The sequence below is a fragment of the Misgurnus anguillicaudatus genome, chromosome 24 (genome assembly GCF_027580225.2).
Source record: "Misgurnus anguillicaudatus chromosome 24, ASM2758022v2, whole genome shotgun sequence".
In the NCBI taxonomy this organism is placed as follows: Eukaryota; Metazoa; Chordata; class Actinopteri; order Cypriniformes; family Cobitidae; genus Misgurnus; species Misgurnus anguillicaudatus.
Genome location: NC_073360.2, coordinates 37,293,805 through 37,319,679, shown reverse-complemented (window position 1 = coordinate 37,319,679; position 25,875 = coordinate 37,293,805). Strand labels below are relative to the sequence as shown.

The 25,875-nt window shown below is 39.8% G+C and overlaps 1 pseudogene; it reads right to left on the bottom strand.

The window, feature by feature from the left end:
- LOC141361492 (protein NLRC3-like) overlaps window positions 1-25,875 on the bottom strand; it is a 67,085-nt pseudogene that overhangs the window by 38,984 nt on the left and 2,226 nt on the right.

Sequence of the window (25,875 nt, the reverse complement as noted above, 5' to 3'; positions counted from 1 at the left end):
AATGTCTGGCCTTGCAGTGTTTCACACTAACTTGAGGGGTTTAGGGTTTGAGATAAGGGTAATTTGGGGCTTCTTTGATTAAAACCAGGATCAGATGATTGTTGATCCAGGATCACATCTTACTTTGTCAAATCACAGCGACCCTATAATGAGGGGGGTGGGGCTTGGTCAGGGGGTGGGGCTTGGGTGGGGAACCCCTATAAGCTTTGACATAATTCGAACACTGATTACCATATACAGCCGCGAGAGTCCGCTATATGCTGCTCATGTATTTCTGTAATTCAGTGGATTCAGTGATGTGGAATGACAAGTCCGCGAATTTGTTTCTCGGTGGCTTGTTCGGTTAATTTATCCTCTTCAGCTTTCCAGATATGTTCTGTATGCTATTGTTTATTGTGTAAATAACTGATGATGTTACGATTATGTACGAACATCTATTCAGCCTGCTGTTCTGTGTGCTATTGTTTAGTAGAATAACATGCCTCTCCAGATGAAATGTGTGTTCTTCGGCACGGATTATGTGAATTTTTTTATAAATAAATGCCACGTATAGTCCACTGTGACTGATATATGTTATTTCGTCTTAATTACGCATTTTTGATTGATGTAGGGCTGGGTATTGTTTAAAATCTTTCGATCCGGTGCCAATTTCGATACATCAGTTTCGATACCGGTTCCTAACGATACTTTTTCGATACCATATGTTTTAAAATCCATTTAAACATTAACAAAAATACATTAAACACACAACTTTTATTTTTCACCTTAATTAAAACAAATTCTGTTAACACTTCTCACTCAGGGTAACATTATTAATAAATCTGGTTGTGCTTTTTGGATAAGGGTGCACCAGCAGACACACTTATCAGTTTTCTAATGAAAATAAGGTAACAAAGATAAAGAAATTAAGAAAATAATTAACACTGCCTTATTTTATGAAATGTAAAATGGTATTTAGCTTGGACTAACAGGATTTAGTGGGTTCATTATAGCTGCAACTTTGACAAAAAGTTAAAATATTTAAATGGGTGACTGAGTTTTACTGGGAAGATTTGTATACATGTTTGTCTTTTGTACAATACTCAACTTCATAATTATCAAAATGTTAAATACATTTGGGATTTTTAAAATGAGTAGAAATTGCGTTCAATGTCATTTCATACAAGTGAAATTAGCAAACCAGTTATATGGAATTTTAGTTTGTTTTAAATAACGAGCCAGGCTTGACGTGTTGGGCTGCGCGTGTACGTCAAGTTTGAACCATAGACTGTAAAAAAATAGGTTTAAACGCATCGTCCATTTTGGGAGATGAGGGCATGAAGTCTTTGCGATGCGGAAAGATTTCATAAGCATTGAGAGACACAAGCTGCGCGTGTGGGTCAAGTTTAAACACCTTGTCGAGACTGTTGTGGGAGACGCACGTTTGCCATGCGGAACAACACGAGAAAAACAAGCAAAGACACAGGCTGCGCACGTGCTTTAAATTGAAACTCTTTAGGAGAAGCGCCGTTTTGGTTGACGTGCCTTTCACAGAGACAACACGGCCATACTTGCGCTAACTCAATTGGTAAGACAACACAAAGCCTTTCTGTATATTTCTCATATTGCATCCTTTCTACACTTATGTTGGGTGACTGCGAGTTTGACTGCGAGTATTCAGAAATCCTCCCGGTCACATGGTGGTGGACACAGCCAATCGCCGGCGCTTTAGGTCCTTACACGCAAGTACAGGCTCACACAGTCACAGCCGCTTGGCTTTTGGAATCGAAATTTGGCACCGTAAGATAAATAATTTTTCGATACCCAAAGTATCTGAGTTTTTCATTCGATACCATAAAAGTATCGACGTTCGGTACCCAGCCCTAGATTGATGCAACTTATACTCCGGAGCGACATCCAGAAAATACGGTACATGTGTGACTATCAGAAAGTTGATCTTACTCCAGTTTCTCCAGTTTACAGTCAGGATTCTTCAGCACAGCAGACAGCAGTTTCACTCCTGAATCTCTCAGTTGATTCTCAGTCAGATCCAGTTCCCTCAAGTGTGATGGGTTTGATCTCAGAGCTGAAGACAGAGCTGCACAACCTTCAGCTGTGATATTACAATCACTCAACCTGTAGAAAACAATGACACACACATCTGATCAACATAGATTATTTATTATTATTTGTTTTCACTTATAATGTTCATTATGTGTATGTTTGTGTATTATTAAACTTGTCAATCTCAGTTTTCAAACCCATATTTGTTAAACAGCACATGATCACTTCAAAAACATCTAAATGTTAATGTGTTATTCTAATCCACTGACAGTGAGAAACTCATTCATGTATTTTGTAGTGCTGGGCATAGATTCATCTAGATTCATCATACAAAATAAAAGTAATTTTTTGCATAATATATGAGTTTGTGCTGTATGTAAAATTCTGTATATTTCACGAGTTCGCCCTTACATCTAATCTGATTGCAAAAGTAAGCATATTTTGGCGTGCTGTCCTGGGGGAGGGCTCAGGATCCGGAGTGAAGCTCGAACTCCGAATCCGGGGTATGGCCCGAACCCGGAGAACTCCCCCATCCCAAACTGGGATAGAACAGATTAGAGTGGCGAATTGGGGTGGTGGAGGGATATCAAATCAATCTCAATAGACTGATATAAAACAATCTCAATAGACTGAGGTAGGTAGGATGTCTGTATATATAGTGTTTGGCTGATTACCAAATTAGATGCACCTGTGCTTGATTAGTTAATTATCTGATCGTGCTCCTCCCGAACCTTGTTAATAAAACATCATTTCACGAGTTCGCCCTTACATATAATCTGATTGTGAAAGTAAGCATATTTTGGCGTGCTGTCCTGGGGGAGGGCTCAGGATCCGGAGTGAAGCTCGAACTCCGACTCCGGGGTATGGCCCGAACCCGGAGAACTCCAAAGGAAGCTTGATGCATAGGACAGCAGCCGGAGAGTACAAATATTTCTGCATTCCCCCCCAAAATATGCGTGTTGAGAAATATGCCGGCCGACCGGGAGAGCTTAGTGGTTCTTAATAGGAACTGAGGCTTGCAGCGTCGGCCTGACGAGCCCTGTGAGGGCTAGAAAAGGAGCACGAATATGATGCGCTTAAATGCTGTGGGCGAATTAGCGTGTCAGACGGAGGGCTCCTGCTGCGCCCGGAGGGAGCCAGCAGCTCTGCTGCACCGGGCAGGGGGATTCCCGTCCGTCGCAGAACATGGTATAGCTCTGTCTGATGCTGAATAGGCATATAATTAAAGCGCGGTTGACGCGTCGGATGGAGGGCTCCTGTTGCACCCGAAGGGAGCCAGCGGCTCTGCTGCACCGGGCAGGGGGATCCCCATCCATCGCAGAACATGGTATAGTTCAGGCAACAGACGGGGTGTTCGCCCTGCGACCGAAGGGAGCCGTGGGTCTGCTGCACCGGGAGGGGAGCCCTATCTGATGCTGAATAGGCATGTTATTAAAGCGGGGTTGACGCGTCAGACTGAGGGCTCCTGCTGCGCCCGAAGGGAGCCAGCGGCTCTGCTGCACCGGGCAGGGGGATCCCCATCCATCGCAGAACATGGTATAGTTCAGGCAACAGACGGGGTGTTCGCCCTGCGACCGAAGGTAGCCGTGGGTCTGCTGCACCAGGAGGGGAGCCCTGTCTGATGCTGAATAGGCATGTAATTAAAGCGGGTTGACGCGTCAGACTGAGGGCTCCTGCTGCGCCCGAAGGGAGCCAGCGGCTCTGCTGCACCGGGCAGGGGAATCCCCATCCATCGCAGAACATGGTGTAGTTCAGGCAACAGACGGGGTGTTCGCCCTGCGACCGGAGGGAGCCGTGGGTCTGCTGCACCGGGAGGGGAGCCCTGTCTGATGCTGAATAGGCATGTTATTAAAGCGGGGTTGACGGGTCGGACGGAGGACTCCTGCTGCGCCTGAAGGGAGCCAGCGGCTCTGCTGCACCGGGCATGGGGATCCCCATCCATCGCAGAACATGGTATAGCTCAGGCGACAGACGGGGGTTCGCCCTGCGACCGAAGGGAGCCGTGGGTCTGCTGCACCGGGAGGGGAGCCCTGTCCGAAGCTGAATAGGCATGTTATTAAAGCTGGGTTGACGCGTCGGACGGAGGGCTCCTGCTGCGCCAGAAGGGAGCCAGCGCATCTGCTGCACCGGGACGGGGGATCCCCATCCAACGCAGAACATGGCATAGCTCAGACGACAGACGGGGGGTTCGCCCTGCGACCGAAGGGAGCCGTGGGTCTGCTGCACCAGGAGGGGAGCCCTGTCCGATGCTGAAAGATTGACAAAAATAATGGATATATGAGATAAGTTGTGACTTATGTATATAAACTTATGGGCTGTTGATCGGAATAAATGTTTAACCGATCATGGCTGCATGTGCTTCTTAAATGTGAAGTTGATTATACCTGATGTAGCTTTTGAAAGCGTCTGATGACCATCGACCGAGGGCTTGTATCTGGTTTTGTGATAGACCTTTTGAGCTGCAGTAGTTACTGCTCCAATGCGGTATGAGTGGCTTCAAAATGCTCCACGGGTAAACCTGACAGAGCTATGATTTGTTTTAAGTGTTTTTTGGAACCAAAAACGTGTAACAGAATGGTTGGAGTCGTCGACGAATAGAGGGTCCATTGCGGATTTAGACTGGCCATTCCTGAGTTTGAAATAAGACAAGAGAGCCTGATACGGTTGAATTGGGGATGGGAGATTAAAAATGTATATATAATGGCCTTCTTTTCTTGGTCTGTCTTACTTTGTTTGATGAAGTAAGCGATTGTTTCGGTGGTTCAGCATTCGGTGGGGTAGGTAGAGGGGTTGTTGTTAATAGAGTGTATAGAGGTTTTTTGTGCAGATAGATTAGAATTGAGATGAGGCGCTGAAGCCGTTGCGGAGGCAGCCTCACGCCCGGATCAGCGCCTGGGTCTTGGGGTAGCCCATAGGAAGATATAGAATAGAAAGGAGGACATACGGGGGGCGTCACCGGTTGCGGAGGCAGCCTCACGCACGAATTAGCCCCTGGTGCTTGGAGAAGCCCGTATGATACGGAAGGTGGAAAAGTGGTAGGAGGCCAGTGCGTTGAAGCTGACTGATGGTGCCCTGCTTGGGCACCCGCAGCAGGAGCTGCTGGCCATTGGTAGGAATAGGTAGCAGGAGGAAAAGGGAGAAGAGGCTGAGTTTGAGCGGCTGGCGGAGGCATCCTCACGTCTGCGTTTTCAGCCAGAGAAAAAGCGGAGGTTTGTGAAACCATGTCTGTAGCTGGTTAGTTTGCTGGATTTGAAACTGTTGCAGTGATTGGTTGAAAGGAAGGAGGTTGTGTAATTAGAGGGATTACCAGCTTGGGCGTGGCCTAGACTTGCTGACGGTCTGCTGCGTCTTGAGGCTTGAGAGGAACCGGAGCTTGAACTGGAAGGAGATGTTAGAAAGACATGTTGGCTTTTTGATATGTGAGATTTTGTTACCTTCTTTGATGGTGAATTATTTCCCAGGAAATGTATAGGCTGTAAAGTTGAGCTTTGCTCATTTTACGAGAAAACTTGGCTTTGGAGTTGGTGAGAGCTTGTCTAATACCCGCGACGGTCCATTTTTTCGATGGGAGGGATGGATGGTGAAGCCGAGCCGTAAAATGATGAAGGGGATTGTGAAGGCTGTCTTGAAAGTGGAGGTGAACAGGTATTGCGTGGTCTAGGAGTGCGGGCAACGGGCCTTGTGAGCTTCCCCCGCGCGCTGAGGCGTGGGCCTCTGCAGAAGGTCCTCGTTGGCTTGGGATTCCCTTAGAGCCGGTAGAGGGAAACGCCTTAGTAGGGTTGTGCTGATAGACGATAGTATCGTGTATCGACGATCTTCAGACATATCGCCAACGGCAGGCTGTCATGGCGATAGTCAAGACGATAGTTGGCGCATGGTTATTATTATTATTATTATCATCATAGTTTTATATTAACATGCACATTGCATGCTTTTTCTCACGTGAGGGTTTGTGGGCTTCACTTTACTTCACTTCACTTGCTTGTAAAGAAAGAATTCCTTCTTGCACGTACCAAGGTTATTATAGTTTTGCTTTTTTAAATTAGTTTTTATTTTAGTATCAGCTGATAGTTTTACCATGTGTCTCAATCAGCTCCCTTGTTCAGTAGTCAGGGCACTAATCAGGGAGTCGGCCATTTTAAGGGCTGTCTCAATCACAAAATCTGTTCAGTGCACTGAAACGTTCGTTCCCTAAAAATTCCCACAATGCAACGCAAAAAACCAGTGAGCATCGATGCTCCCTATGATCCCAAACCGGAAATCACGTGACCTTTCTGAAGCTCGCCAACCGAACATCACGTGATCCAACTTAATAAACTTAATGAAATGTTACAGAACTTTATAAAGACAAACGTTTGTTTTAGTTGTAAATATAAACACACATTGCTACACAGTAAGGGACCACAATCTACTCAATATTTAAAATAATAATAATAATAATATTTATTTAAAATTGTAAATATATTTATTACATTTAAAATGTAATTATATGCCTCCAATTTTATGCACAGATATGTAAAAGAATAATGACAGCATTTTTCACAATGTACTGTTTTTAAAATGAAGTCAGAGAGATGTTGGTTTTGCCGGTTGTTGATGAGTAACAGCTGTGAGTGATTACAACGCGCTTAAGCAGCCACGTGACAGAAAAATAAGTGAGCATTGTCCCAATGTGAAGTGAGCTAGGGTCCTTACCAGTGCCCGAACCTGTGTACACGATATACTGATTCACGACCCCGGGAGCTAGGGAACGAATTGAGACACACGGTTAGTCTTAGTTTCAGTTTTCGTTTACGAAAATAACCTTGGCACGTACCTGCACTTAATGCGCGCGTCTTTGACTCCTCCTAGCACGTGATAAGCAGCTGCGCTTCTCTCTGTCACACGTGCACGAGCTCTCGCATCTGTCCGAAAACTAAACGTAAACTAAAGTAGTAATCCGTATGTATTTATTCAGTTTAATGCGTTTCATGCGAGCTGAGGCAAACTATCCCTTTAACTTAAAATGTATGACCCGCTGCATATTGGCGCCTCTCTCACTCTCCCGGACGTGCAGAGAGCTGCGCTCTGTTTAAAGTCAGATCACTAGTATGTAGTATGATATGCATTTCAAGGAGTTGAAGCAATACATCCCTCGAGTTTAAAATATGATTGTGTTTAAAACATGATCGCGTTTCGCTGGACTGATGTGTTTAAAAAGGCACCTCTGAAAGCGCCACAGCTTGACATGTGTAGCCTTCTGCAACAGCACTAAACAAATGCATTGAATTGTTTGTATGTGCGTGCGCGTCTGTGTGCGCAGGTGCATGTTTTTACAGTCATTAAGTAATCATGTTAAATAATCAGGATAATGATTTTTTTCCATAATTGAGCAACCCTAGCTTTGACATTTCCTTTCACCAGAGAGGCTGTTAGCACGCAGAGGGTTAAAACCACCAGCGAGTCTCGTGTCCTTGACATTTTAAGCGCCTGATGACGCGCTCGGATATAGTATCAGTTTTAAGAAGGTTGCGGTCACGACGGTGTTGCTCTTGAATGTGTCTGGTCCAGACGTGATCATCACACAGTATGCCCTTGGTGTGTAAACTTTAGAGAGAGTCGCGCAAATGTGTCTCATACTGTAGTCCATTTACATACATTTGCTGAATAAAGCAATAAAAAACAACGTAACGTTTTTATGCTGCGATGTTTGGGATTCGCCCTCGGTCTCTGTGTGGGCACGGGTTTACGTGCCCTCAATAGTGCACACGCAAGTGAGACGCAAACAAGCAAACATAAAATCTTTCTACTATTGGCAGGACACATATAAACAAAATTATCTCCACAGTATTCTTTTTCTAATAAAAACATTTGTTTATGTCTTAAGTGTATGTATAGATTAGTCAGAAACCAGTCTCTGCTTATTTGGTCTTAAAGAGACAGTAACCACAATAAGTCTGTGTCATTAATGTTTTGTCCGGAAAATACGGTACATGTGTGACTATCAGAAAGTTGATCTTACTCCAGTTTCTCCAGTTTACAGTCAGGATTCTTCAGTACATCAGAGATCAGCTTCACTCCTGAATCTCCAAGATTATTATTGTTAGTCAGATTTAGAAGTCTCAAGTGTGATGGGTTTGATCTCAGAGCTGAAGTCAGAGCAACACAACCTTCATCTGTGATATTACACTGCTCCAACCTATAGAAAACAATGACACACACTTCACTCTCAGATCAACAGAGGTTAAATCGTGTTGTGTGAGCGGAAGGAAATTTGAATCTCAACATTATATACTAAGACAAAATTTTTGTCATGATTCTTTCATGTGAGTGCTTTGAAAATAAATGCAATAAATTCACTATGGCTGACTTTTTATAGTCGAGGATTCGACAATTCGATTCAGAGAGGTCTGATTCGACTATGAACCTCATAGTCGAATAGGAGGGAAGTGTTATGTAACCAATGAGCAGCAGCACTGAGAAGCTTAACCGCATGGATGACAAGTAACCGCAACAACCGCGCTTTTCACGTTAAATTCATATATAGCTATGCCCTTCTTGTTTTTCACATCATATGTACAATAATGGCAAAATAGAAAGAGTTAAGAGAGTAACTTGTTTTTCGTACATTTCTATTCAAAATGTAATACTATGCAAAAGTGAAACTAAGATGACAGAATAACTGTAGCATAAATTAAATTACTTTAATTTAACTGATCAACACAAATACAAAGCGCCATAATATAACTGATTGCTTACCTGGCCATTTTGATATGAAAGTTTTTCATCAAAAGTATCTGCGTGAAACATTATAAACATTGAAAATCACCTGCGACTCGACTGTTTAAGCACGTCCACTATGTTACAGAGAGTCCGCTTAATTAACGGCTTTTCGTTCAGTCCACGTGAGCTAAACATTTATGTTCTGTTATTTTTTTACTCGCATAGGTTATATTTCTACATATTTTTTACCAAGTAACACTCGTATATAATGTAAGTTGTTTTGTAATGTACATTTCTATTCAAAATGTAATACTATGCAAAAGTGAAACTAAGATGACAGCATAACTGTAGCGTCGTCTGCATCTATAGGGTTTTTAAAGATTAAAATTACTTTAATTTAACTTACCAGCATTAAAACCACTTAAAATAAAAACCTTTATATGTTTTTTCTCTGTATACAGCGTCCGCTCCGTGAATAAGGGAGCTGTAGCCAAAAACGCCGGTGGCTTTATTATTAACTGACTGAACACTTGACTCTTACCTGGACATTTAGATATGAAAGTTTTTCACCAACAGTATCTGCGTAAAACATTATAAACATTGAAAATTACCTGCGACTCGACTGTTTCAGCACGTCCACTATGTTGCAGAGAGTCCGCATAATTAACGGCTTTTCGTTCAGTCCGCATGAGCTAAACATTTATGTTCTGTAATTTTTTACTTGCATAGGCTATATTTCTACCTATTTTTGACCAAGTAACACTCGAATATAATGTAAGTTGTTTTGCTATGTAAGTTCATTTTAAATTGTTCTGAAATTATGACAAATCTTTCTGACTAAAAAGGATCTATCCAGCTTAATTTAGCCAAAATAATGATTTATTCGTTACACATTAATTTATCTCCTAATATACTATTGAAAATGCCATAAATAAATATTCATTGCCTTCTGTACAGGTGCATAAATACTGTCTTAATTTTAATTAAAGCTGCTATCAGTCGACTACGGCAAAATCTAACGAATCAGATTCGACTATGAAAATCCTTAGTCGAAAACAGCCCTAAAATTCACACTGCAGACAGAAGTCAAATCTGTTCCACTCAACAACTAAAAAATGAACATGTTTTACTAAGAACCAGCTACTGTCTGTATGGGCAAGTGGGGCGATGTCCCAACAAAATATGAATCCACTTGAAAACATAGACCTATCTATCTTATTTACGAAGGCGGAAGTAAACGATGTGACGTATTTCCTTTTTCTGTGCGAGACTTCAGTTTTAATAGCTGGCAGAAATAATGTTGTGCACTCTTAGAACGGATGCTTTAAAAAACAACACACTAGTGTTAGTTCAGGGAAAACACACTATATGCGTTGTCCCAGATTATTACACGGCTCTCTGGAATGCTTGATTCTGATTGGTCAGTTGAGACATTTGCAGGTTCGTTCTTTTCAAATAATAACCGCTCCAAACTAATAACGCATAGCCGGTACTACTTGTACGATTAAAATCGCTCCGCGCCAATAAAGATTACTGTTTGGCGCCATCTTGTGACAAACACTGAACAACCACAATTAAGAATGGAACATTTTGACATTAATTTTAACATGTACGGAAAAAACAAAACATTTAAACAGTGGATAGAAGAACGAACAACGACAAGACACAGAGAGCTTACTGAGACTGAACTTGACAAAAATAGAGCATGACAGCTACGAAGCCAACACACAAAAAAATACACAATGGGCATTAAAACTTCTCAAAGACTGGCTAAAAGAGAAAAAAATGGAGACAGACAAGTATGAAGCAGAGGATCTTAATAAGGTATTACGATCATTTTATGCATATGTGCAACGTTTCGTGGAAGGATAAAATTTTTAATTTAAAACAAATATGCCCATAAAATGTTTCAAATTCATATTCATGTCCAGTTTTTTTCTTATGTGGCAAGTAGCCGTGTAATAAGCGGGATAATAGAGGCAGCCTGTAGTTATTGGGAAATAAGCCCCGACAGTGTGATCAGGACCCGACGCGAAGCGAAGGGTCTTGTATCACACTGAAGGTAACTACCGCCGGCTGCATCTACATTATCACTTGCATATACACATCTCTGTGTTATTATTGAAACAACACATTTTTTGTTACTATTAACACAACTTGTGTTTTATTTTAACACAAAATGACACATGTGTTAAAATTACACATAATGTGTTAAAAGCATAAAACATGATTAAAAACAGTTATAGTAAATATTAACTACACCCGCCATGTACAACCCAGTGGGGCAACGAAATGAAGAAGTGGCCTGATATATCATATAAAGATATATTCAATTATTTTGTGTTGTTGCTCGAGTCTTCGATGCGCAACTATAAAAGCATACCAGTATTGGTATATTGGAAAAATCAGTTGAGTGTTTGTACCTGAAAAGGCCAAGAATTCGTGTTTCTACGTTTTCATGTGTATGTTTAAAATATCCCAACTGTTCCCCAGGAATTCATTTTTTTGCATTTTTGAATTGACTTATGTTTGAATTTCTGTGTAATTTCTTCCTCCTGACAGCAGCATCTTTCTTATTCAACACATTAGGAGTTACTTGACAAGTACAAACCACAATAAAAAGTCATTATATTTAATTACTTATATTTTCATTTAAATATGCATATTATTATATACTTACTCCAGTATCTTCAGTTTACATTGAGGATTCTTCAGTACATCAGATATCAGCTTCACTCCTGAATCTCCAAAATTATTCCTCCACAGATTTAGTTCTCTCAGGTGTGATGGGTTTGATGTCAGAGCTGAAGTCAGACCAACACAACCTTCAACTGTGAAGTTACAATCACTCAATCTGTAGAGAACAAAGACACACACTTCAATCTCACTGTCAACAACTAAATGAACATCTTTTTTTATTTATTTTTTGGGCTATTTTTGCCTTTATTTGACAGACAGTAACCAAGAGACGACAGGAAAGTACAGGGTGGAGGAGAGGGCCATGGGATTGGCAAAGGACCTTAAGCCAGGATTCAAACTCAGCTCGCCGGAAGTGCATCTGCACCATATGTCGGAGCACGGTCCACTACACCATCGTCTCCAACTAAATTAACATCTTTTACCAAGAACCAGTACATGTTTTACTATCATATGATCTTACTTCAGTTTCTCCAGGTAACAGTGAGGATTCTCCAGTACATCAGAGATCAGCTTCACTCCTGAATCTCCAATATTATTATCAGACAGATTCAGTTGTGTCAGGTGTGATGGGTTTGATTTCAGAGCTAAAGACAGAGCAACACAACCCTTATCTGTGATATTACAATCACTCAACCTGAAGAGAACAATGAGAACACACTGTTAACTCTTAACACACATTAGAGTTTAGTACAAACAGTTTAACAAACATTAATAGTATATTTTGGTGTTTATAAATTTATGGCAGAAGATTTGTGCTGATACCTGAAAGGATGCAGGTTTGGCTAAGGACTCTGAAATGAGTTACTATTAACTGTATATGAAATAAGACTACTACATTTACATTTGTCAATTGCTTTTTATATAGCATCTGCTAAATAAATAAATGTGTAAGCATTCAACAATTTGTGATGGGTACTTGGTAGATTTAGTAAAAAGTTAAGTGTTAGTAGTAAAATAATGTTTATTATTATATATTGGTAAAAGTTGTAATTATGACTAGAATAACAGCACTGGAAAAAATGATTCATTGAATTCAATCAACCTCTTTAAGGTAAGTGGCTGCAATCAATTTATTTAACCTACATTTAAACAAAAGTTTTATATTTTGTTTTACTTTACTAATCTTTTTTGTTTAAATGTAGCTTAAACAAATCGATTGCAACCACCCGCCCCAAAAATCGACCAAATTCAATGAATCATTCCCTTCAGTGAGCTTTAAAATTACAGCTGAGTCTATAGACCAGGGGTTCTCAAAGTCCGGACTCCGGTCCGGATCCGGACCCGACGGGAACTTGATCCGGACCCGCGTCCACTTTATATTACAAGTGCATTCATTTATATGTGACTGATATATGTGTGCATTTGCTACTTTAAAAATGCATATTAAACTTGTAAACAATTCGTTTAGTTTTTTTATTTTTAGATTTAAGAGTATTCCTGGTCCGAAAATAAAACGAGTTATTTAAAAATTTCCTGTGTGACGCTGTAGCCATCACACCCAGATATAATGCACAGCTAACTTACTTAATGTACTACGGCTTTTGATCAGTAAGTCCTTATCGATCTGAAATCACTGTTGGTTTGAGTCGTTTAAAACATGCATTTGAAAAAGCAACACTCGTCAAACATAATCACTATACATATTCTTTATTATCATGAAAATACCTGAAAAGGTTTAAAGAACAGCAATATAAATATATATTTCCTGGAGCTGCGTGTGTCTGGCTCTTCGCTGGTTCTTCGCATGTTAAGTTTCTGCCCGAGAGCGCCCCCTGGCTTTTGGATGTAGCGGCATTACACCGTAATTCATTGAGAAGCATAGCAAGCATCATCAGTCAATTTATAGGTGCACCCCTAATTTGGGTCAGTGTCTCCAGTGCCGGTCCTTCCTATACGCAAATTACGCAATTTGCATAGGGCCCCGCACCACTAGGGGGCCCCCTTGATCTCAGAATTATTAAAAATTATTATACCAAATAAAAAATATTATTATGTTTAATGAAAACAAGTCGCTATAATTTAAATAATTTGCAAACTTCCCAATTTATGCGGGTTTTTAAAAAAACGTAATGATTTCTTAAATCACTGATATACTCGGACAACATGCAGGCAGTTTCTCAATCCGAAGGCTGCAGCCTTCAGAGGTCACATTTGTAGGCTGCATATGTGTCATAAAAACGTATTTCAGAATATTAACAATTATAATGTTGACTATTATTCTTAGTTAATGGTTAATTGTTATATTATGCTTATGACTGGCAAATGAAATGCTTATTTAACGTAAATAAATCAGGCTTGATGACGTATGCAGCGCGCATATGCGACATCCGGAGGTTGCAGCCTTCAAATTTAGAAACGGCCGCATGCATGACGCAGAAGAGTGATGTGGTAACAATGTGCATATTATATGCCCACCATTGCTTTAAAACGAAGCTATCCGTCTGGGGCAGAATAAAGGGGAAAACGTGAAGCAAGGGAACAAGATAAAGGATTTGCGCGAGCAGATTACAGTCAATGCAAAGACGCATCCACACGCGCCCTAGCATGGGGCGATGCAAATAACGTGAATTGGGCGACGCAATTGCCGCGGAAACACGCGCTTTTCCCTTTTAACTTCAAGAACGCGCTCTCGCGCAGGATAATTTCACGAGAGAGAGAGAGAGAGAGAGAGAGAGAGAGAGAGAGAGAGAGAGAGAGAGGTAAGAATGGTGCCAACTTAATAGAAGACTTGAAATTTGTAAAGGATTAAAGTATATGTCCCTCGTTTAATTACAGTATGTTAACTGGATAACACTGGATATAACTCATTGTATAGTTTAATAAAATAATGTATTTTGATTACACAAATCAAACCTAACTATATGATTGTTTTAGCTGCTGACCAGGGAATCTCTATGGCTAATTTCTAAGACATGTTGCTGATACAGTACTGTGTGTTGTACCTTTTCTTGTTAATTGAGTCTTTTTGGGCATCTTATGCCTCGAATTATTCAAGGAGGTTGATTCTTTTAACTTCCTTTAAAGTTTGGTCAGTTGTGCATAATGGCATGTGCAACAAATGGATATAGGGTGTCAAACTCATAGATTTGCAATATTTAAAATCAGACACTCTTTTAAAAAATATTTGGGGTCAACCTCTGGGACAGCTTTAAAGGGACACTTCACCCATTTGCATTAAGCTTTGTATCTAGCTAGAACCCCAGTCATGTTTTTTGAATGGTCATGCATAATTTTCTCAGTTGCCGCTGAAACAGGAGAAATACAGATTTCAGTGTTGCACTTCCTTCTTTCAATGATGCAAAAATCATAATTTTGCATCATTGAAAGAAGAAAGTGCAATGTCTTTGTTGAGGGAGTAAGACTACAAACACCCCTTTTCTCGGTCAAATATGACACACTTTCAATAAAGATTAATGTTTTTATGGGTGAAATGCTCTTTTAAAGCTGAAACTTATTAAATCCTATCAGAGGTCCAGAATGTCATTGAAACACACCAGTGGCTTTGCTGTCATCAGTATTAAACATGTTACCCCTCAAAGTACCCCTCCCCACAGAGCCCTCCACCCACATAACTTTAACCCCTGTGTATTAACAGTATGTATTTATATTTAATTTAATTTGATTCATTACATTCATTTAGATCAGGTTGATTTTTTTAGTGCTTCTCACAACACATTTTAAATCAAAACAACTTTACAGCAAATACATGTTTCATGTTATAATCAGCAAGTTTATCAGTCAGGGTTTCAAAGTAATGTGCATATGGGAATAATATACAGCTATAAGATAATACACTATGTGGTTAGTTAACAACTACTAAAAGCAAGATTGACTGGGTTTTACCCAGATAGCACAGGTACGTCTGTAAGATGTCTGGTAAAGATCTGGAGATCTGGAATGGTGTGTAAAAACATCTTATAAAGGAAAAGAGCTGCTTTACATACATTCTAAATCAAAAACGTCTTGCAAACATCTTCAATATGTCTATATGACATCTTTTGGGAGACGTCTCACAGACGTATTGCAGATAAGAAAACAATCTAAATAAGACATCTTGCAGATGTAAACGCAGACATCAAATAGACGTCTCCGAGATGTATGTGTGCTATCAGGGACTGAATGCACACTAACAGAGGGCCCCCCACAAAGCTTTGCTTAGGGCCCCCCAGCATCTAGGACCGGCACTGAGTGTCTCTGCCTACCAACCACACTTTTTTGCCATGGTTTATCCATCTGATGAAGAACAAACTGTGCCATTTCTCTAATTAGGTTGCTCTGTATTTTGCACCTGGTTACTTTTGGCATATTTCTTGTGTTTATGTTTAAAAAAAAATGTTTTACTTTAAACGCAAAATACACTTATGTTTTTCCCACACTATTTGTGTTGATTTGTTACATAAACAAATGATTTACATAAAGTTTTTCCGGACCTATGAAAATGATTTGAATTCAGATTTGGACCTTTGAATGTAAACTTTGAGAACCCCTGCTATAGACTGTTGGACTTCATGTCTAGTCCTGCATGTTCTTGAATGAGGAGATCAGACACGTAACTCAAATCAAATTATTGTTAATAAGTATCTCAAATGAAATATTGCAGAGCTCTGGGTCAAAACTGTCCCTGTCCTTACACAACACAAAATGCAGAAACAGCTCCCCCGAGGAGCGGTTGACTCTGATCTGCCTCTCCCTCTGACCCAAAAATATATGTGCAGTTAGGTGGGGGCCTCCTCGGATGGAAAGTTTTACTTCTGTCTTAGAAGTTCACCATGCTATTAACAACTATGACCGTTATTTCACCCTGCCACCTCGACATCCTGTTTTTCGTTTCCCCAGGTGTCTCTGCAAAGTAAAAGTTAAAAACACACATAGATACATACATACACTCTAAAAAAACAAACGGTGCTATATAGCACCAAAACTGCTGCCCTGGATCGCAACCATAGAAGAACCATTCCCAGCGCCACACAGCACCGGTGACTCACCTGTGCAGCACCTGTGTAGAACCATATAGGGGCCATATAGCACCACTTATGGCTCCACAAAGCACTATATGGTTCTACACAGGTGCTTCACCTGTGCTATATGGCACTAAAAATGGTTCTTCTATGATTACGAGCAAAGAAACACTTTTGGTGCTATATAGCACCGTTTGTTTTTAGAGTGTACCACAAAAACTGCAAGCCTGCAAAATCTGCAAACATGACCTTTAATGGCGCTTTTCCATTGCATAGTACCCCACGGTTTAGTTTAGTTTGGGCCGGGCCAGCTCACCTCACTTTGGCGTGGCTAGCTTTTCCATCAAGTTTAGTATCACTTCGTAGTGGGAGGGATTATAGGCGTGTCGTTATATTTGCCCTGCATACTGCTGTGACATCATACAAGAGAGTTTGTTGTACATTCCCATTTATTTATTTCTCAGTCCGCCACAAAATGAAAATTGGCCACCACAAATAGATGTTTGCACATCGCGTTTATCTCTACCTCTGTCTCACATGATAGTTTCTGTTCAAACACCCACGGCGCCAGCCGACGGCGCTCCGCTGAGCCTCATTGAAGAGGCAATTAAGCTGACGTGCTCGTCGCGAATGTTCCGCCACAAACTGCAAGTTTGGAAAAAACTGTTATGGTCTCCCTGATTCTCAACCTGTGGATGTTTTTCGTGAGTTTGGGAACTTATAGCAGAGCACAGATGACAACATTTTTGCTCGAGACAGCGCAAGCTAGCCTAGCACAGGTAAAGCTAATCTACATTATAGCGATGACGCTGTAGTGACGAGTCTCTCAGACCAATCAGTGACCTACAGTGTCTTCGCGTCACGTTTGGTATCAGCTCGGGTCGCTTGGAACCCCAACAGAGGCGGTACGAAAAAAGTATCGGGTACTACGTACTGCACCCAATGGAAAAGCTCCCAAAAGTAAGCTGACCCGACCCAAACTAAACCAAACCGCGGAGTACTATGCAATGGAAAAGCACCATAAGAGTCAACTGTTAGAGCCCTTATGCAATGAAATCTTATCTCTAAGCCTAGACTATTCTAACTTTAATACTATATGCTAAAGGTTAATACTCAAAGCTATTCTTAAAATCCTTATGATTAAAGGCAATGCAATCGTTAATAATGCAATAACAAAATCATGATTATTCAAAGCAATGTTAATATTCATATTGCAAGGATATGCGGATGTGGGGATGTTCTAATTTTCCTTCATTACTTAACACATCTATTCTGCAGGGTGTGTTTGGGTTTTGGCTAAATGGGATACAGCTGCAGCCGAAATCCTGTGATACTTTGGGTTTAGGGTTAGGTTTGGGGGTAAAATGTTGAGTTTAAGGTTAGGTTTGGGGTGGATAAAAACAACACTCATTGTGCAAGATTTAACAAAATTTTGGCCATTGCTGCATCCCTTCTAGCTGCAACCCAGTGCAGGGCTTGAATAAATACTTTAATTTTAATTCAAATGAATTGAGATTAACATACAATGTATAGTCATAATTCAACCTCATGTTTTTTTTAACTATTTAATCAAATAAAACTTTTGAAATTTACTTTGAAACCAGAATTTATATCTCCCATTGCTGAAAAAACTATAGAGACCAGAAAATCACGTGAATTTTGTAGGCCACTGAAATTTTTTACTAAGATTCATTTGTCTGCTTCTTGCTACTCTTTCTGAAGAAGACTGCCTTTCTCTTAATCATTCCCACATTTCAATGACTGTCTGATATTAAAACACTCAAGCAAAACATTAAAACATTACCATGTTTTAAAAAAAACTTGTTAGGGTAAATGTATCTAGATTATCTGTTATATATATAATGTTTGTGTGTGATTCTCGAAGTGACGAACTCTGTCAGATTCAAATCGGCTGTCGCCCGACACGCGCGCATGCGCGCGCACACACATAGGCACGCTGGAAGAGAGATTCTCATTATAAAACAGATTCTTAAACAAGATTTTAAGCCCATTATGTGTTTTTACTAAATTTTAGAAGAGAAAAAATACGGATTTAAATCGGCTTTTTTGACACACAGGGATGAAAACGCGGTTAAAGTGCCTATTATTTATATATTCACGCCGGAGCCTGAAGAAACATCACTCTCCACTCCATGCCGTCCCGCGTGCGCAGCTTGTTTAGTAACAATAAACAGTAAGGTGTAAACGTGTGTGTGTATGTGTGTGTGTCACCACGCTGCGCTCTCTGTTCAATATTACGCTCGGTGTCTGCGCTGCGCGTTTTGCCCTGTCGTTAACGGCACATAACGTTAAGTAACATTGTTTGAAATTTTACTTTCCCAGTTGGACAACTAATTTTCTCTTACACTTGTCCTTCAAAAAATCCACTTGTCCCGGACAAGCTGACAAGCCTTAATGTCGAGCCCTGCAGTGGTAAGGCTACATAAGGGCCATGTTGGCACTGGCCACTCAAATTGATGGCTGGCCCACCCAGTCAGAAGAAACAGCAAATTAAAGCAAAATAACTCATGCATAAATACAATAATCTCATTAATAATAATTGCCCAAATACGCATCATTCAGAAATAGATAACTTTTTATATAGAAAGATTATCATTTACATGTGTTTCTAAACCTTAAAAACGTTGACATTCAATCATGTTTCGTTTATTCTTTTCTATTTTCATATGCTTATAATTTCTTGATTTGTTCTTATTTTCTTTTTATTTCGATTTTTTGCTGATCCGAAAATTATTCGATCCATGACTCAAAAAACATAATGTAAACTATACTGTAAAATGATGTTAAGAGTAGGCATTGAGGTTCAACCTATTTTACAGAGGTTTACCCTATTTAAAATTTCCGGCCTCTCACCTGCCACAATCATGTGTTGGTTGGGCCCCACCATTAAGTCCCAATACAATTAAAGGCGGGATGCACGATTTCTGAGAAACACTTTGGAAAAGGGAGTCCAAAGGGAGAACGAAAACAACTGTAGCCAATCAGCAGTAAGGGGAGTGTCTACTAACCAACATTGTTGCCTGGGTTGCGTATGTGTGAGGCGAGTAGGGGCATGTTTGTTTAGGTGATTTCAAATATCAACATTTGCTTTCAGAGATTGTGCACCCCGCCTTTAAGTAGCATCAATTATGTTTATTATTTTAGAACCACAGTCAATGACATCTAAACTCTCAAACCAAATCATCAACACCTTATAGGTTTACTTTCATCCCAGACACAAAGTGTCACTACACATTGATTTCCTTTGCAAATTTGTTATAACCTTACAGCATCACTGTATGATAACACATTGAACATAAATACTGACTACTGTGCTCTGTGTTACATTTGTAAGATCTGAAAGCTTTATTATAAGAAACATTATACTTACTTAGCAGATCTGCATTCTTTAACCACAGGCAGAAGCTTCTGCAGAATTTCATCTGGTGTGATTGGTTTAAACCCATCCATCTCTGTGACTCTGTATATAAAGATGGTTTGGAAGTGTGATTTATAAATGGATATCATATAACCCTAAAATTTAAACTGAAGTCAGTGCTGTTGCAAATAATTGAATATATTAAGAAAAAACACGAAACATATTGCAACCTCAGATTTGGACAGTTTTCTCAGCAGCACCATATATGTCTGTAGAGTGTAAAATACATTGAAATCATGCCCGTAGCCATGAGGCCACTGAGGTCCAGACCGCTGTAAATTTTTCATATAAAGAAATAATATTTGAAGTTCTCTGAATGACTAACTGGTAATTTTAAACTATTCATATTGGCATCCGCATATTAAGTTTGTACAGTTTACTGTATAGTTTTACGTAAAATGACGGAGACTGACAGCTGTAAGACGCTTGTGGCCGCGGGTGCAGCATTTGCAAGTGTTGCCAGATCCCATTGTGAGAAATCCTCTTTAGGCATAATGTTTTAGCAACTAATGACAATTTGGGAAATTTATAAAGTGAGAATGTGCTGGTTATTGTTAGCAATGTCTCTGATTTATTGCTGAAAGACAAAGTCAGAACTTATTTTTTCTTTATGGGCCAGTTTTTTGTACAAATATCTGGCAACACGAGGAGACCAGCACCTAAACAGTGATCAAATGCCATCATTCAACATCATTCAGCGTGGGCAGGTTATGGCTGACATTATATTACATTCGCTAAGACACACGCCATAATCATCATGATTATGTATGTAAGAAACGCTTTTAACCCTAAAAATCAGTAGAAAATAATGCAGTGAAATATGTCAAATATATATTACTACAGTGTTTATATTTGGGTTAAATAGTGGATGAGGAATACAGAGACAGATGTTGCCCATCTCCATTTCGCATAACTTTAAGCTGCCTACCTACAACAAGCGTCTTGATTTAAGACACACCTGACATGCCAACTTGAATTGCTACGTGTTTCCATGACACGGCTGTCCTTCCGATGTCTCTTAAGGAGCGTAAACTTGAATTATAAAGCTCCAGGAAATCCGAGTATAAGCTGTTCGTCCATTTTGATTTTGGCGCTTGTTTGGATTCCCCGTTTCTATAGACCCCTAAATCACCCACGTCACTGTGACGTCACCGCTCTAGCTGGAGGTAAAAAATAAGTAGCAACTCATAGCCAGCGCGCTAAAAAGTTGAGTTTTTGACTTTAAAATATCATCTTGTTGTGTTTTTGGCTGCCAGATTAGGAGGAACAGCACTTTTGGTTCAAAAATAAAGTTTTACCGGATCCCGGCAGACATTTCTTCACAGAAATCAAGAAGATTGTGGTTGAATGCAATACAGCGTACAGACTAGATGGAGACAATAATGCTTGTGTTTGCAGTGCACACTTCATATCAGGTAAAATAATCTATGCATATGTACTGTTGTGTTGGTTTTATATAGTACAAATCAGCAAGTTTCTGTTTTATAGGTGAAAAGTCGCCAACCACGCTATTGTTTAGCTTAACTTAAATGTTAAACAAACATACAGCGATAGATGTGTGTGCCATCTTTTGAAATGGTCTCTTAAAAAAATCCACATTGCTAATCATAGTTAGCCCAGCGATAGGTTACATAAGACAATAAACCTAGACAAAATTACCCAAACCACCTTAAAGTAATTCATATGTTGTCTAGGAAATATCTAAAACCTGGTTAAAATCGCAAGAGTTAATTTACAAAAATAGCTGTCACGGTCCGCTGAATCAGTGACTGTATTCGGACACTTCCAAAACTGCTTCTGCATCCATGTTTAATAAATCTCTCCTAAAACGTGCTATCTTAAGCTTGTCAACATTGCCTCTGCGGCTCTTTTTGCCTCCAGCTAAGCCCCGCCCACACAAATACGTCACAATAGGTGTGTTCGACTTCATGCAGCGCTGCGCAGACCGATTGGCGGCTGACTTGAAGCAGTGCATTCCGGTTAGTAATTTTGTCAGACTTCAGCTGGCGCTGTAGGCACGTGACTGTGTCATATGGTTTTTAAGTACCGCAAGAGCGTTTCAAGAGTAGCCGGCTAGCTCAGCCCGCACAACCTCTCCAGAGCGGCTGCACGGAGTTATGATGACGTAACAGCTTTACGTGATTGGTCGCCTCACTGATGACAACGATCACGTGCGTTTCAAGTTTAATCCAACCTTTAGTTCCACTAATAAACATTATAAATTCATGTTTTAAAACAGGAAAAAACACATAAATATGCATAAATATGTTATATTGTGTTGTGTAATAAAATAAAAATGAAAATAACAAACTCTATTGGTATTTTTATAATATAGGCTTGTTTCCCGTTATTTTCGGGTATACAGCATAAGCAGCAATTAAAATATTCGATATAAAATGTTTCTGGTTGCAACGTTTATTAAAAGGTTTGTTTTTATTAAATTCAGCATCTAATTCAATTCATTTGCGATTAAAAACAAGGAAACACGGCGGACACGTCACTACGGCAAGCAGCAGGTGTCCGGCTTGACGGCTCCGTCTTCAGTTCCTCCCTCGACTGCAAGCGGCAAACCTCGCCGATTGGTTTGCGCAGCGCCGGAATGATCTCGAACACACCTATTGTTTACCAACTGTAAAAGGGTCTATAGAGGGTGTGCACATGACGTCACGGTCGGGGAGAGGGACTGCGGTTACTCCCACTGAGTGGCACCATTTGAGTACAGCGTGACATCGGCGAAAACGCGTTGAAAAGCTGTTGTGCGATAGACTGTACTAACAGATTAACAAGAATTCGGAGCTATCGTTTTACAGACTGACAAAAAACACCGAAAGGAGAAGTAAATTGACATCCACAGACCACAGGTGGGTTGATAAGTTGCTAGGGTCACTATCAAGCAGAGATTTCACTTTCTACTTAAAAGTATTTTTCAAGTATTTGTATTTTATCCGTGTTTTTCTTTGGAAAACATACATTCCAAAGCATATTATCTGTCATGAATTGCAAGACAGATGAACCCAGGCGCAGACACGGATAGAACACTGAACAGTTTATTGGACAAAACAAGAAAACAAAAACTCACGAGGGGGTAAAACAAGACAATATACACAGGACTGGATGAACCCTAGACTATATGACATTAAACTAGACTTGACTGACTAAACACTAACAACAAACAATAAACTTGGCTTACTCAATATTGAAACAGACAGCAAACAGATCAGGATAACACAGTATGATCACAGACAGAACAAAGAGCACAAGGACTTTAACCCCCTGGGGTCCAAAAACGCGGCGCCACGTTTTGACGTGTTTTTTCCTTATCATGGCAGAATCAACTTAAAATACTCCATCATTAATAATCATACACATACATGTTTGACATTATTTGAAACGGTAAAGGGTCTTCTTTAATATGTGTTCATTCACAATAACAACAGATCTTTGTGTTTTTGTCAAATAAAGAAAATAAACAGGGTGTGCATCCAGACATTTCTGTCTCCGCCAGCGGTCTCTCAAAACACGTTACAAAAATCGATTGAAACTCCGCGAATACTCGTCACACAAGCATGATACACATATCCAAAGAAAGCCTGAAATGTCTACTTTTAAACAAGCTAAATATAATCGAAAACAAACAATGCCTGTTTATAAAATCTGCATTGAAGTAAAGAGAGTACCGTTTTTCCTGGCTGACTTCATTACCTTTAATTCGGTCACGCCCACAGGCGGTACCCGCTGTTGACATGGAAATCAACATGTATCTTTTACATGTTTTACAGTGCTAGACACAGTTATTCACTTTCGTATCCATCATGGCAACTTTGAGTAATGCTGCACTGCAGGATTTGCTGTAAAATTATTCCATATTGTTTACATGCAAGGTAATTCCATACATTGCGCTATACACGCGACACCGTTTTTATGAGCGCCACGTTACACGGAGACACGAGCTCGCGCACATGGACGCCATATGCGATGTGTTTTTAAAGTTCATACACGCTTACAGAAACGCGTTTAAAACAGAAGCTAGACAATAAGGGGATGGGCATCTGTAAACAGTCATCTGAAAACACCTTTTTATATAACTAATCACTGCAGATGTTTATCTGAGATGTTCTAAATTTAGTTTATGTACATGATAGTTTATATGAATGTACTATCAGCAATATTTACCCATCAGTTATATAAGTAAGGGTATTTCTGTGGACAATTTATGCTAACAGCTGTTTATAACTCTCTTAGAGGTCTGCATCTCTCTCATCAGTACAAAACTATGAAGTGGAAAAACACCTTTTGGACATAAAGTTATATGGTAACATGAGCCACATGAAGTTTACAGCTCTGTTGTGTATCAGTTTCTTATATAAGTTAAGTTTTTGAATAGAGTTTGTTTCCAAATAAACTGAAAATGTCCTACTGACCTTCATTTCTATTTTGATTATATTGTTAACTTCTTAATAAACCTCAAACAAACATGTATACATTTGTCCTCACATTCTTTACTGTAGTTCCCAACATTCCTGCCTCATTATGCAGCTCATTATTCGACTCTTTGTTTGCTACCTGTCAATCAATCCTTCTCGCATACGGCCCCTCTAAACAAAAAGTGTCTTACCATTTCTAAATCAATATATTGTTTTATGTGAATAAGTAGGCATGATGATTTTCACATCATTTTAAAGAAAAAACTCTAGACTACTAGATTCTGTTTAGAAAAGTCTTGTTAAAACATGTTTAGTATGGGTTTTGTGGACTTATATCAGTGACTTAAAAATTTTGCTTTTTTAAAAACCACACATAAACATTTTTCTCTCAAAAATACAAACATGTACATACATGTAGCTCATATAATATTTTAGCCCAGTTTGTGCTGAACGCAGTGGTATGAGACACTTGCCATTATTATGTTTTAAAGCAACTGAAAAAAGACCAAATGTAAGAGCATGTCAGAACCTCTGACATTGTCCCAAAATGGTCGGAACCCAGAGGGTTAAATAGGGACAAAATAACCAGGGGAACAGGTGATAATGATAACAGGTAAGGGAGCGAGTAAAAAGTGACGAGACACAGGAAATACATGGTCTAGTATAGTCAATAAAGACCACGTATTCCCACACAAACATTGTACTGTCAGAACCCTGTTTCACACTGTGCATTCCTAAACCCTGGGTCAGGAGTCGCCAACCCAGCTCCAACAAACCTGTCTGTAATTATCAAGCAACCCTGAACACCTTGATTAGCTACTTCAGCTGTGTTTTATTAGGGTCATAACATTCTAACCCTGCTTCATTTCACACTGCATGCTGGGTTAACCCCACAAAAGCGGTGCTAAACCTGCTTTCAAGCAGGGTTTCATAACCCTGGGTTAATTTCAGGGATAACCCTGCTTCTAAATTACAAGTGTGAAACGATCCTTAACCCAGGGTTAAAAGCAGGGTTTACAACGAAGATAACCCAGGGTTAAGTGCAGTGTGAAAAGCCCTTATGTAAAGGGGAGCTTCTTGGTGTGCGGATCTTTCTTTTGTTACTTAACGTTACATAATTTATTGGATCCTGCACCAGTATTTAATTTGGATGTGCGTGATTCTACTGTTTTGCCTTACAGCGTATCATTAACACAAGATAAATTTTTAGGATATGTAAGTATCTAATTGTTACTTATGTATGATATTTAATTGTTACTTCTGGTGTTATTTGCAATGTTTATGTTTTAATTGGGCAGGATTAGGGATTAATAAAACAAACAGTAAGGTGAGTGTGTCTGCTGCATTATGTTAATGACAGGAGTATAAAAAAAGTTCTTTGACTGAAGTGCCACTCAGATGAAACTTCTAAGCTTCCTAATAATGTTAAGTAGTCCCCACTTTAAATGCATGCAAGGGTGAAAAACACTGTAATTTTCGCAAAATATAAATTTTATATTACCCCCATTTACCCCAAATTGCCACCTCAGATCCAATAAAAACATTTGTATGTGTTCCTTGGCCTTTGTTCGGCAACTTTAATTTTTAATTTTTACTAACCACGCATAAA